The 13857-nt window shown below is 35.4% G+C and overlaps 1 pseudogene; it reads left to right on the top strand.

Annotated features, from left to right (window-relative positions):
* Window positions 1-3883: 3883 nt before the first annotated feature.
* Window positions 3884-13004, top strand: LOC137714396 (palmitoyl-monogalactosyldiacylglycerol delta-7 desaturase, chloroplastic-like; annotated as a pseudogene).
* Window positions 13005-13857: the final 853 nt, after the last annotated feature.

Consider the following 13857-nt stretch of genomic DNA (forward strand, 5'->3'; position numbering starts at 1 on the left):
GGCCAAAGTTATGTTATCCTTATGATGAATGAAGAAATAATATCCCAAGATATTAGTTAGGAGATAATATCTTAAGATGATGATGGAGGTATGCCTGATTGTTTGTGATGAGGATTCATTACTTGTTTGAGTTGATCTTCAATTAGGAATGTATTAAAGATATGATCGGGTAATTAATCTTATCTTTAATGCCTTTGACTTTTCCATGCCACGAGCATAGGAGCTTAAGTAGTGTAGTCCACTGCTTGAACTTCCAGGGATGCTGAGGCAGCGGGTGGGAATATTTGTGTGCCCTGCCCATTTACTGAGAGCAATCTTGTCTTCTTCGGGATAAAGTCCAAGTGTCGCCTCCATTATTTTTTGGATTATTTTTGGCTCCACAATTACCACCACTCATTCCCATATCCATTTTGATCATTATATACAATTATATCACTTCAACGTTAAAATTTGCCAAACGCTTTTGCACTGCTTTTCATAGTCACAACACTTTTAAAAATATAGTTTATAATATGCTTAATTGCTTTATTTTATAGCTAATTATTCTTAAAGCACAACAAAAATTAGCTGTTTTTTTTTACAAGCACATCATCAATCCCAATCTGAAAAGAAATTTGAAAAAGGATGGACGAGTGGAAGAAGAAAAAGAATGAGGAGAAATTATAGAGATTGATTTTTAATTTTGATAACTTATCATTAATGAAAGATAATGCTAAAATTAAAAGACAATATTAGACCATCCCAAATGAGATGTCAAAAATACTACATAGACATATAACAGTAACAAATGACGTACCATTTACTCCAACCAAGATGTCAAAATTGACCCCATTACTTTATGGAGATAAATAAGGTTTCGCTATTTCCAAAGGCATTCCACTTACCTTACCTTAAATGCTAACATACTTAAGTAATGTTTATTTATTTTTGAACCAACAACAACCCAACTTGTATTATTTTTGTTTAATAAAAATATAAATGAAACAAAATTTTGGCATATCAGGTGGAAGGAAAGTATTGACAATATGTTAAATTGCCAAGTCAGCCATCAAATTGAAATTTGGTGGTTTGAATTTGACACTTCTTTTGGAGATGCTCTTAATTACTTTACTAATTACTTAAGGGGAAAAACTGATATAAAAAATAAATAAATAATAAAGTAATTGTAGACCTTTGCCCAATGACAATAACACTTAGATGACGAAATGGGCTGTTGAGCAACGGTAACCTAGCCGACGAACCTTTAGATATTATGCACCATTTTTCCCTCTTTGTGCCAACCTTGCCCTACAAATAAGGTTTATTAATCATACAAATATTGCCTTAATCCCAAAAGTGGATAATCTTGAAACTGTGTCCAATTGTAAATCTATTGGTCTTTGTAATGTTATAAAATTATAACGAAAATTATTGTTAAAAGGCTTAAGCCTTTGTTTGACCTGTGCATTTCTGCTAATCAAGGTGCCTTTACTCTGGGCATTCCATTCACAGTAATATCTTAATTGACCATGAGTCATTTTCTAGCTTCAAGGTAAAGAAAGGCAAAACGGGGACCATGTATATCAAACTGGACTTGGAAAAAGCCTATGACCTTTTAAATTGGGATTACATAAGGTATGTTCTAATTCATTTTGGTTTTAACGAGAAATGGATCACCTTAATAATGGAATGCATTCATCAACTTTTGTCTCCATTTTAATTAGTGGCTCTCCGCATGGATATTTCTATCCTAAACATGGTATATGACAAGGTGACCCCTAGTCACCTTACATTTTTATTTTATGTATGGAACCGCTTATTAGACATTTTAATCGTTTGGCTTCTACCCCTAAATCTCATGTAGGAATCCTATCATCCCCTTGAGATGTTTGCATTGACTGCAGGTCAACAGGTAAATTTTCATAAATCTTCTATTTATTTTTCAAATAATACTATCAACCAGGATAGGAACAATATTGTGAATATCTTGAGCATTCAACATAAAATCACTATTGGGAGGTACTTAGGGATCCATAATATAGTTTTCTGGAAGGATTTAGTTAATGAGATATAATTATAGGTGAAGCAAAAACTTGCTAGTTGGAAAGGGCAAACCCTTTCCAAGGCTCGGATGCTAACTCTTATTAATTCTAATCTCACCGGGATGTCGACTTATGTAATGTCTTGCTTTAAGTGCCCCAATAGGGTAACAACTAAAATTGATAAAGAATGCAGAGATTTGTTTTGGGGAAGAAATACTAAACTTAGACCAATGGCCTGGAAAAAGGTTTGTTCCCTGAAGAATCAAGGTGGTTTAAGAATCAAACAAATTGATCATTTTAACAAGGGGTTTTTTGAAATTTTCCCTTTTAACAATGCTTGTTTAGCCAAATTAGGTTGGAAAGTTCTAACCAATAAAGATCATTGGTGGGTAGAAATAGTCAAAAGTAAATACTTACGTAAGTCTGATTTTTTAAATTAGAAGATTAAACAAAAATACTCCTTTGCTTGGAAATACATTCTTTCTAATAGAAACATCATCCATGAGGGAATGAGATGGATTATGGGTAATGGTGAAGACATATTCTTCTGGACCCATCAGTGGGTTTTTCCTTACCTCTTTTTTCATATAATTCCCGTGAATGGTAGAAATAATATTGATTGGGATCTTAAAGTAACATAGTTCATAATAATTGGGCTAGTATTAAATTAGCTATTGTAGTTGATGGTGACATCACTAGAAAAATTTGTTGAATTTCCCTAGAAAAAATTCTTGTATTCCCCGCCCTTTACAAGAGTCGAAGGACAAGTTAAACTCAATTTTTATTGTTCAGTTTTGAGCAACCGTGTTGTTGCTACCTTTGTGCTCCGTAACAGTAATTATCAGGTGATTAGGGCAGGGGCTCTTAATCTTGATGGTGTTACTATTTCGGTAAAAGAAGCGATGAGTTTACGAGAGGGTCTCAGTGTGCTAGGCGCAAGGGTTTCACTAAAGTGATGGTGGAGGGGGACTCTAAACTCATCACTGAAGCTGTGCAGGTTCATTGGGGAGTTCCTTGGAGAATTAGTTCTATCATCAATGATATTCGTGTCCTGGCTCAGTCTTTTAGTCATTTTGATTGGAAGCACATTTTGAGGGAGGCAAACTTTGTTGCGGATGCTTTAGATCACCTTGGTCTCTCCCTCTCAAATCCTCATTTTTAAGATTTCTATTTACCTGATGTTACTCTTCCTGCCTTTAATTTTGATTGTATTGGAAACGGATGTACTAGAGGTTTCGTACTTTAATGAATTTCTTTGCATAAAAAAAAACAAAAAATAATAATAATAACGTCTATCCCGTAAAGGTTTTGAGTAAACCCTAAATGTTGACCAATTTTGCCCTACAAACTTAATATTTCTTTATCCGATGAAGACCTGTTCGTCGGGCAAAAGTTTGTAGAGCAACCCCTAATTTTTTTTTTATAGTGATTGGATCTATTTCAACAATAACACAAAAATAGAGTTATATCAATTATGCCCCTTGTTTTTTTTTATAAAATTTGTACAGAATGTACCCAACCATCACAAAGCAGTGAGATATTAAATGGGTAGTGCTATCCATACATCATTTTTTACCTCTCACACAACTCTCTCGATTTCTTGCCATTGGATCGAATAAAGAGAAGAAGATCAAAGGACAAAAATTAATAAAGCATGTGTGAGAAGTAAAATGAGCTGTGTGGATAGCACCACCTTATTAAATTGCTTCCCTATATATCTAATGTTTCGCCGACCAACATTTTCCAAACTCAAAAGCATTTTCATACAACATTCTTTAGATCAAGTAGTAGCTCTACTTCCTACTCAACGAGTTAAAGAAAAAGATGAGGATAAGTGAGAGTATGCTTTGCTACCATATATTATGGAACATTGGGTGAAGATTGGGATGATGCCCTATGGAGAATTCTTGGGGAGAAAATGGAAGTTGCAGGACTTAGTCATAGCTGGAGGCCCTTTTCAATGTATATATAGATGTTTACTTAAGCGTATAGAGATTGTTAATAACACTGCATATGAACTACGTACTGTAATAGATGCATGCAGTATTATGATAGGAGCATATTCATGCGACTTAATTAGCTTGTTCTCGTGCATTTATGTTGTGTTTATTTAGCTATTTTAGTGTTTAAGGCCATTTTTGTGTATTTTCAGATTATAAGGCCAAAGTGTGCAAGAAGATGCAAATTGGAGTCTTTTGGAGCGAAAGAGGAATGAATGAGTTGAAGACTTGAAGAAACGACGAATTCCTACTCCAATGATGAATTCTTACCAAAACGAGGAATCCTACTCAAACAAGGTTTCCTATTTTAGGAAAGTTAATCCTAAGTTTCCCGTTTTGGTAACCTTTCCTAATCTTAAACGTCCGTATTTTCTAGCCACTTTGAAGTCTTTGTAGGCGCTTTAGGACACAAAACCAAGGCCCTAGCCCAATTACACAACCTTGCCGTGCCTTAACCCTAATTCCCTTCCCTTGCCGTGCAAGGGGGGCACTTTTGTCCAATGTTGTGAAATTAAACCCTATTTCCCTCTCCTAACCTAACCCTAGCCGCACCCTTTAATTATTCCCTTTTTAATTTCTGATTTTATTTCCTAAATTCTAGCAGCCTTTAGGTGAATTTTAGTTAATAAAAATAAACTAGGGTTTAAATTTCTAAAACCCTAGGGTTTCCACCATTTAGCCGCACCTTAGGGACCTCTTATTATTTTTCTTTTCATATTTTTCAGCAACAATATTTAATGAAACAAAACAGCCACAAAACCTATTTTTTTTGCCTTTCTAGCCGTGCCACCCCCCCCCCCCCCCATTTTAATTATCACCCTAATTCTACCCTAAGCCGTAGCCTATATAACCCTTTTTCTCCATTCCCAGCCGTAGCACCCTATCCCATTCTTTCCCATTCGTGCAGCCACCATACATGATTAATCACCTTTGCCGTGCATTCCATGATAATTCAACATAAAATATCATTCAAGCCGTCACCCCTTTTTGGATGCCATTCACCCTAAATTACAACCAAGCCGCATCACCCATTCTCTCCCATTTTTCCTCCCAAAAACTGTGCAACCACCATCACAGATTTTATCCCATTCACTCCTAATTTTCCCACTTGTGCCGCAGCCACCATACCCCATAAAATTCCAGCAGCCTCCCATTATTGCCGTGCCTTCCTCCACCTTCCCAGCCACTTTCCACACCTCCACACACCTTCCACCAATCTTGCCGCACACCTTTACCACCCTAAATCCATCCCCAACCCAAATTAACATCCAAATCATCCATTTAACCTCACTGCCGCAGCAAGGAGAAGAGGAAAGAGGACTTAGACGCGCAGAAATTCAAGTGGATTCGTTGGGCGTTCTAGGTGTAATCCATCCTTTGTTCTTTATGTTTAAATTCAATTTTATTTTTCTTGTTGTGAACATGAGAGGCTAAACCCCTATTTAGCTAGGGGGTGATTCGAAACCATGTTTATGCTTGCAATATGATTTGATTACGTTTGGTTGGAATTTCATGAATGGTGAATTCAATTTGTTTAACTGCTTGATCGATAACTTATTTGTGTATGTTTATTGAGAGTGCACGCTTAATTTTCATGCATGAATATGACGCTAGAATATAAGTGAGTTTCACCTAATAGTTATGAACTTATATTCACAAGTAGTGGAGGTTGCTTATAAACAATCGCGTTAAATAAATTCTTGGCATAAGTTTCATGCAATCATAGTAACGAATGCCTCGTCAACACTTATAGTTTTCATGATGCTTAATGATTCTTGCTTGTATCTCTATTATGCAATTCATGTAGGGAACTTGTGGGGAATGCTTTGGGTTGTCGCATGCAATCATCCAATTCATTAACTTGAGGAAAACTTGACGGTTAATTTAAGCGGACCTAATTAACCCGGGGTGTTGAGTTTCATAATTTATCGAAAGACCAACCGAAAATCATCTTGTATGCAAGTGTGACATGTGTGGAGAAGAACCTTCTAGCTAGCATTCATCCATATTTTCATCACATTCATATTTACATTCTGCCTTTAAATTACAATCTGTGTATTTAGTTTAATTTCGTCAAAACCTCAATCCCCCTTTACCTTCGTGTCTAATTTAGTTAGATAGTGTCTTAGTTTGTGTTTATAAGTGCTTTGTATTCTTTGAGTCTTTTGATTTGTTTTAGTGTTTTATTGTTTATTTTTGCATTCTTTGAGTCTAGTTTAGTGTTTTTAACGTTTGTTTTACGTTTTTGAGTCAGTTTCCAAGTGATTTAGTAATCCCTCCTAATCCCCGGTCTAAAACGATCCCTACTTGCATCTTTACTACAATTGTCACAAGAGGGTTTTAATTTGTGTGCTGAATTAGTTCGCATCATATTACTAACCCTAATTCCTGCAAATGCATCAAGTTACAATCAATGAAACGGAAGGTACTCACTCGAAGATGAAGCCATGATGTTTGAGATGTGATTAAGACCTTCCCTTCTCTTGGAAACATATTGGAACTCTTGCTCTTCATAGGACGAGCATTCACACGATGAGTGCCTTGTAACTTACCCGAGAAAGGGGGTCAAAACCCTTGTTATAAGGATGTAACTACTCCATCTATCATGGTTGCAATTACTTTCAATTTTCCAACTCCTTATAACTGTCATCTACATGATTTTGTACAATACTTATAGTTTTCTCACCTTATATTATACATTGATCAACATGTATAAGATTCATTACTTTATATCTCCTTTTAATCATGTTATTTCATATCTTTATTAGGTGTTTTGATTCACTTCTCACATATGAGTTCTAACATTCTCCCACATGAGAATGATCAAAACATCTAAATGAAATAACTAACAAGTTACCACTGAGATAAATATGTTGAAATAAATCTTTCAAACATACTCAAAGAAGCATTGGTTGAACTTTAGATAGTATAATACAATTTAGAGTACCATTTGTACTAAAATCATAAACTAATCGAATAGAAATGAGATCATATGTGAGAATAAAACATTTGGACAAGAGAACTCTTCATTACAAGCATTACTCCCACATTGCTTGTTAAGTAAGGAATGGCATTGCAGCTGCCATTCTTTCTTTATTGCTGCAAAATAGCGAACATCATCATATGTTTGATTAGTATTGAGCTTTCACAAATGTATTACATCGTCATGTAATATAATTCGTATTCATTATAAGCACAAATTATTATCAAAACACATACTTAAAGTTGTGAAAAGTTACGTTACTCCCACATTCAAACATTATCAGTAGTTGTTTGTAGTCCCATGTTTAGCAGATGCCTTTGAAATGCTGTCACATGTAATGCCTTGGTTAATGGATCTGCAACCATATTAAATGTACTAATATGCTCCAAATCAATAGTTCAATTTCTTATTTCATCTTGGAGCTTTAAGTATTTGATGTCCACAAGCCTCAAAGCCTCAGACCTTCTGTTGTTCTTAGCCAAGAACATAGCTAAAGTGTTATCATAATAAATAATGATTGGCTCTTCAATGCTTTTAACTATCTTCATATCACAGATCAAATTTTTCAGCCATACACCATGCCTCATTGCTTCAAAACATCCTATATATTCTGACTCCATTGTAGAAATAACGCTTGTGGTTTGTTTTCTACTTCTCTATGACACTGCACCCCCAACCATTATGAAAATATATCCACTCATGGACATTTTATCATCAATGTAGCTTCCCAAATCAGCATCACTATAACAAACAACTTCCAAGTTTTGGACTCGATGATAGGTTAATACATAGTTTTGTGTCTTCTTTAAATACCTCAATACCTTTTTGCTTGCATTTCAGTGTGCAGTTCCAGGATTTGATTGAAACCTTCCTAGTACACTTAATGCAAAAGCTAAATCAAGTTTGGTGCATACTTGTGCATACATAACACTGGCAACTAGAGATGCATATGATTTGTCCTTCATAGCTTAAATGTCATGTTTAGTTATAGGGCATTGTGAAAGAGAGAACTTATCTCCTTTACCAATGGGAACATCACCTTTATTGCAAGTTTCCATATTGAATCTCTTCAAGACTCTATCAATGTAACTCTTCTAAAATAGCCCCAAGGTTCTATGCTGCCTATTTCTCACAATCTCAATACCCAAAACATAATAAGCCTCTCCAAAATTTTTCATGTCAAAGCTATTACATAGCATTTGCTTGGTTTCATTGAGCAACTACATATGTGAACTTGCTAACAGTATGTCATCCACATATAAAACCATGAAAATGAATTGAGACTTGTGTTGCTTCATGTAGATACAATTATTAGTAAGATTGCACAATTTGATCAAGACGTTTATACCACTGCCTAGAAGCCTGTTTTAAACCATAGATAGACTTATTTAGCTTGCATACCAGATTTTCTTTCCCCCTTTTAACAAATCCTGGGGGTTGTACCATGTAAATGTCCTCATTGAGACTACCATTAAGAAAGGCAGTCTTGTGACATCATTTGGTGAAGCTCCAAATCAAAGTGAGTTGTGAGTGCCATGATGACTTTGAATTAGTCTTTTTTAGAAACTGGAGAGAATGTTTATGTGTAATCCAACCCTTCCTTCTGTGTAAAACCTTTAGCTACAAGCTGGGCTTTAAGCCTTTCAATCTTCGCATGAGCATGTCTCTTTGTTTTAAATACCCTTTTGCATCCAATGGCCTTCTTAGTGTCTGAAATATCAACCAAAGTCCAAACATTATTACTTTCTATGGAAGTAAGTTCTTTAGTCATTGTAGCCTACCACAAATCACTTTTAGTACTCTCCATTGCCTGTTTGTAAGTTATTGGATCATCTTCATCACCAAGGTCATACTCAACCTCTTGCAGATAGCATAAGTAATCATTTGGAATAGCAAGCTTCTTGTTTCTCACTGATTTCTTCAACAAAGGTGCAAGAGACTGTGTAGATGATTCTGGTACTTCTGTAATTGATGCAGATGAGTGCATAGGATGATTCAAAGCCATTGTATGTTGATGTTGAGGTATTGTAGCTATTGCAACAAGTTCTAAGATATCTGGTGAAGCACAGTTTGGTATTAATTAACTCAGAAAGATATACACCAGCTTCAACTTTGTCTGATCTCTTGTAGTTTTCTTCAATCCTTGCCATATAGTCCTTTGCAAGATCATAGACTAAAATCCCTCCCCTTATGTGATCTTCCATAGCATTTTGCAGACATTTGATTAGCCCCTTCCCATTTGGCAAAGCTATCCCTTTGTAGTGCAGTACTGTTATCTGCAAGTGTTAATGGCTGAGGCAACTTAATGGCAATATCGAACTCATGCATTCCCAAATGCATTTCAACTTTTTGTTTCCAAGCTTTAAAGTTTGTTCCATTCAGTTTCTCAATGTTGATCATGCTCAACATATTGAAATCTGCGTAAGGTGTACATAATGATTTGTAAATTCATATGGAATGACATGAAATCATGCTTACACTCATAGAATCAGTATCACCTTTGGGCAAGAAACTGTTTATAATCGAAATATATGAATGACAGATCTGTATAAACATTTACAAAATACAATAATCAATGTAATCTGCATGCCTTTGGGAAAAATTGAATACATGAACTATCATCTTTCATAACTGACTATACTTCTAATGTCTGCAAAAGACATTAACACGGTTCCATAGAACCTGATCGGAATTTTCAATATGCAGCACACTCTTGAAATTAAATGTCTGATATAACAGAACCATGATTAATGAATGTAAATCACTTTGGTGACTCATTCATACAAATTAAGACAATTCGAAGAAGATGTGATACAACAAAATTTCAGCAACAAAATTTCTGAAAGAATTGTGAAAGAAGAGTTGCTGCATAATAAAGCAGTTTAAAAATTTAAGTAAAACTTATACAGTTTCCTTGTTCGAGTTCATTGCAAATGCTGATGGCTCTGATACCACATGGAGGCCCTTTTCGATGTATATATATGTTTACTTAAGCATATAGAGATCTTTAATAGCACTGCATATGAACTATGTAATGTAATAAATGCATGCAGTATTACTAACCCTAATTCCTGCAAATGCATCAGGTTACAATCAACGATTATGGAAGGTACTCACTCGAGGATGAAGCCATGATGTCTGAGAAGTGATTAAGACCTTCCCTTCTCTTGGAAATGTATTGGAACTCTTGCTCTTAATGGGATGAGCATTCACACTATGAGTACGTTGTAACTTACCCAAGAAAGGGGGTCGAAACCCTTGTTATAAGGATGTAACTGCTCCACCTATCATGATTGCAGTTACTTTCAGTTTTCCATCTCCTTATAACTGTCCTCTGCATCATTTTGTACAATACTTAGAGTTTTCTCACCTTATATTATACATTGATCAGCATGTATAAGATTCATTACTTTATATCTCCTTTTAGTCATGTTATTTCATATCTTTATTGGGTGTTTTGATTCACTTCTCACATATGGGTTCTAACAATAGCGACTATCCTTTCGTCTATGCACTTTTTTTCTTTATTTGCACCCTTTTATTTCACTTGGGGTGCATTTTGGGTGGCCTTTGTACTCCATCAGTTAAACATTTTAGGAATCACTGTGTCTTTCCATAGAAATCTTTCACACGAGAGTTTCAGGCTTCCGAGATGGCTCGAATACTTATTTGCCTACATGGGAGTTCTATCACTTCAGGTACATTATATATATGTGTGCGTCCTGAGCAACGGTTTGTTTCATTTTTTTAGCATCATTTCGTGTTTAAATAGTTGTTTTTCCTTGCAAAATTATTACAGAAAATGCTTTTTCTCTTGGTCAATAATATTAGAGAAAATGTTTGAGTAGTCCAATAGAATGGGTGAGCTCACACCGTTACCACCACCAGTATACAGACACTCAGAAAGATATAGCCACATTCGAGGTTTTTGGTTTAGTCACATTGGGTGGATCATCGATAGCGGCTCTTGGTTTGGAAAGGTAATAGCATACAACTATCTCTCTCTCTCTCTCTCTCTCTCTCCCCCCCCCCCCCCCCCTTCTCTCTCTCACGCATAAGTTGGAATATATCTCCCCTCTCACGCATACGTTGAAATATATTGAAGGCGATTTGTATAGATCTCAAGGATGGGTTGTCATCCTCACTTTAGGTAAGTCATTGGCTAAAGTGATGGTCTTAACCCTACTCTCATGTCTTCCCATACCTTGTCATTCACCTTACCTCTTTTGTCAACCTTTGTTGCTTGTAGGAGCTTCTTTACTTGTAATAAAGTTTTCACTTTTCCACTTGTTAGGGCAGATTTTAGGGAATGTGTTTTAGCTGTTTGCCTACAATTCTGGTAGCTTTCTTTTTGACTCTCTATAAGAGTGGCCTTCATTTCTTGTAATATTAATAATGAGAAATACAACAAAGATTAGAAACCAAAAATAAACAGAATACCATCTTACATATATATGTTGTTGAACTCTTTAATTAACAATGGAAAATTTGCAGTATCGAGGACTAAAGAACGTTCAAGATTTAAAAAGCCAGGCCTTCTACAGGTTTCTTCACCATACTTATATTATACATGCAGTTGTTCTACCTGGAAGTTTATTATACGCCTTTGGCGGCCTTCCCTTCTCGGTTTGGGGACTGGTGAGATTAATTGCTTCCTCCTAACTAAGTTTATGACACACCTTTGGCGGCCTTCCCTTCTTGGTTTGTTTCCCCAAAACAAATCTGTTTACATTATTGTCACGCGGCCTTATAAATTCCAATTCGAATCAATGAAAAAATTGCACAGGTCATCCATGTGGTGATGTTTTCACATGCCGTGGGCTGATATGCATTGTTAAAAAGTTCATTTCATAAACATTTTTCACCTGAATAAGCCTCACTTGCAGCTTTTGGAAGGAGTTATGTTGAGAGTAATAATTTTATTTCTTTGAACTTTGTATGTGTTTATAAGTAATGAACGACTTTCTATATTGTCAATTGGTTTCATGGCCAAACCTCAATTTTCTTTATAGTTTAAGAGTATGTTGTCCCATGTGTCAAACCCAACTATCTCACATGCTTCAAGGTATTCGATTTGAGTTGTTCATGTGTTAAACTTACAAATTTGTCGCATGGAAAAAAACAAAGTGAGCTTATTAATCCCACATCAAAAAAATAATGGACCTTTCATGTACGTCTAAGAAATTGAACTATTACTTATATTATCAGTTAATTTTATAGTAAAACTTTGAGTTACACAAATCTATCTAAAATTGCAATCGGATTCGGATTTCAGGAAGTTCTTCTAATTCTTCTTTTCCCTTTTCTTTGTCATGAATGACGTGGTCCAAGTACCGGAACTTTATTTTTTATTTTTATAAGCATTGAACATCCCAACAATATGGCCCACATTAATAAAGTTATCCTTTAATTTTTTGAATAACAAAGTTGCCTTTTGGTGGTATTTTTACCTGCCATTCGGTGGTGTTTTTACCTGGCATTTGTGATTTGTGATTTTTTTTTTTTTTGGGGAAACATGCTATTTGTGTTCGTAGGGTGTAAGGATAGTAAGTGTTTTGCACGTAACTTTGCTAGTAAATTCGGCTGGCCACATATGGGGAAAACAAGTATCAACACCGGTGATTTGTCCAGGAACAATTGGTATATATTGTACCTAACTTCCCTCTCTTGCTTCTATATATGTAGTCTTTGATAAATATGGAAATTAATTACATGTCTATATATAATTTCAACTGTTTTAGGTGGTTGGCAATGGTTACATTTTGAGAAGGGTGGCACAACAATCACCATGCATTTGACTACTCAGCTCGACAAGGTTTGGAATGGTGGCAAATTGACTTAACTTGGTACGTAATCAAAATTTTCCAAGCAATTGGAAGGGCAACAGATGTGAAGACTCCAACTGAGTCTCAGAAACAAAGAAAGATATTCAATAGTGAAATGGTGCCAACAGATATGAAAACCCAACCTCCAATTGAGTCCCAGAAGTTTGTGATGTAGCTCAATCGGCCTGCTGGCTGCCTGCGTCCCTTGCACCGCCGGTCGGATGGCCATGCCGACTTTCTCAATTCAGACTTCTGCAAGGTTTTTTTCGTCCAAGTAGTCTTTCCATTTGCAATAGTATAATATTTGTATCTGTTCATGATTACAATAATTGTTTTTAAGAATTGATGATTGATGCTACTCAATATTACTGTTTAATGATATTCCTTTTCATTTGTAAGTAAGATGTCTAATGTTTGAATTTCGTAGATGATGAATTTGAATCTCATTATGTGGCTTAGTCGAACTCCCCTATTTTCTTAATGTAAAATATATTGTTGTATTAAAATAAAATAAAGAATCAATGATTGATTAATGAAATAAATATAATTAAGAGTGTTCTCAAAATAAAACTTCATATCTTTATGTTACGTACTGTTAGATGCGACAAAAGGAGAATTGATGAAAAGATGTTCCAAAGTTTCAATTTCGTCTCCACAAAAGGCACAGTCCCAAACGATGTTACTATTAGATGGATAAAATCCGTCGTTGGTTTTCTAATCATCCACGTATTTATAACCAACTTTTTATTTTTTTATTTTTTTATTTTTTCTTCGATAAAAGATAAATTTAATTACCAACCAAAACAAGTACAACAAAGGTCTAAAACAAGTTAAGTACAACTAAAGAAAATGGGCCACAAACACTAAAAGAAAACAGTGCAAGACTAAACTTGGAGCCCACGACACACAAACAAACTACACAGAAGAACCCTAGAAAACTAATGCCATCTCCAACCGAAGGAGGGCCAAAGGGCCATAGGGCCAAACATAGCCCTGTGACAAAAAACCATATCCAACCGAGGGCCAAA

This window comes from Pyrus communis, chromosome 14 (assembly GCF_963583255.1).
Source record: "Pyrus communis chromosome 14, drPyrComm1.1, whole genome shotgun sequence".
NCBI classification, from domain to species: domain Eukaryota; kingdom Viridiplantae; phylum Streptophyta; class Magnoliopsida; order Rosales; family Rosaceae; genus Pyrus; species Pyrus communis.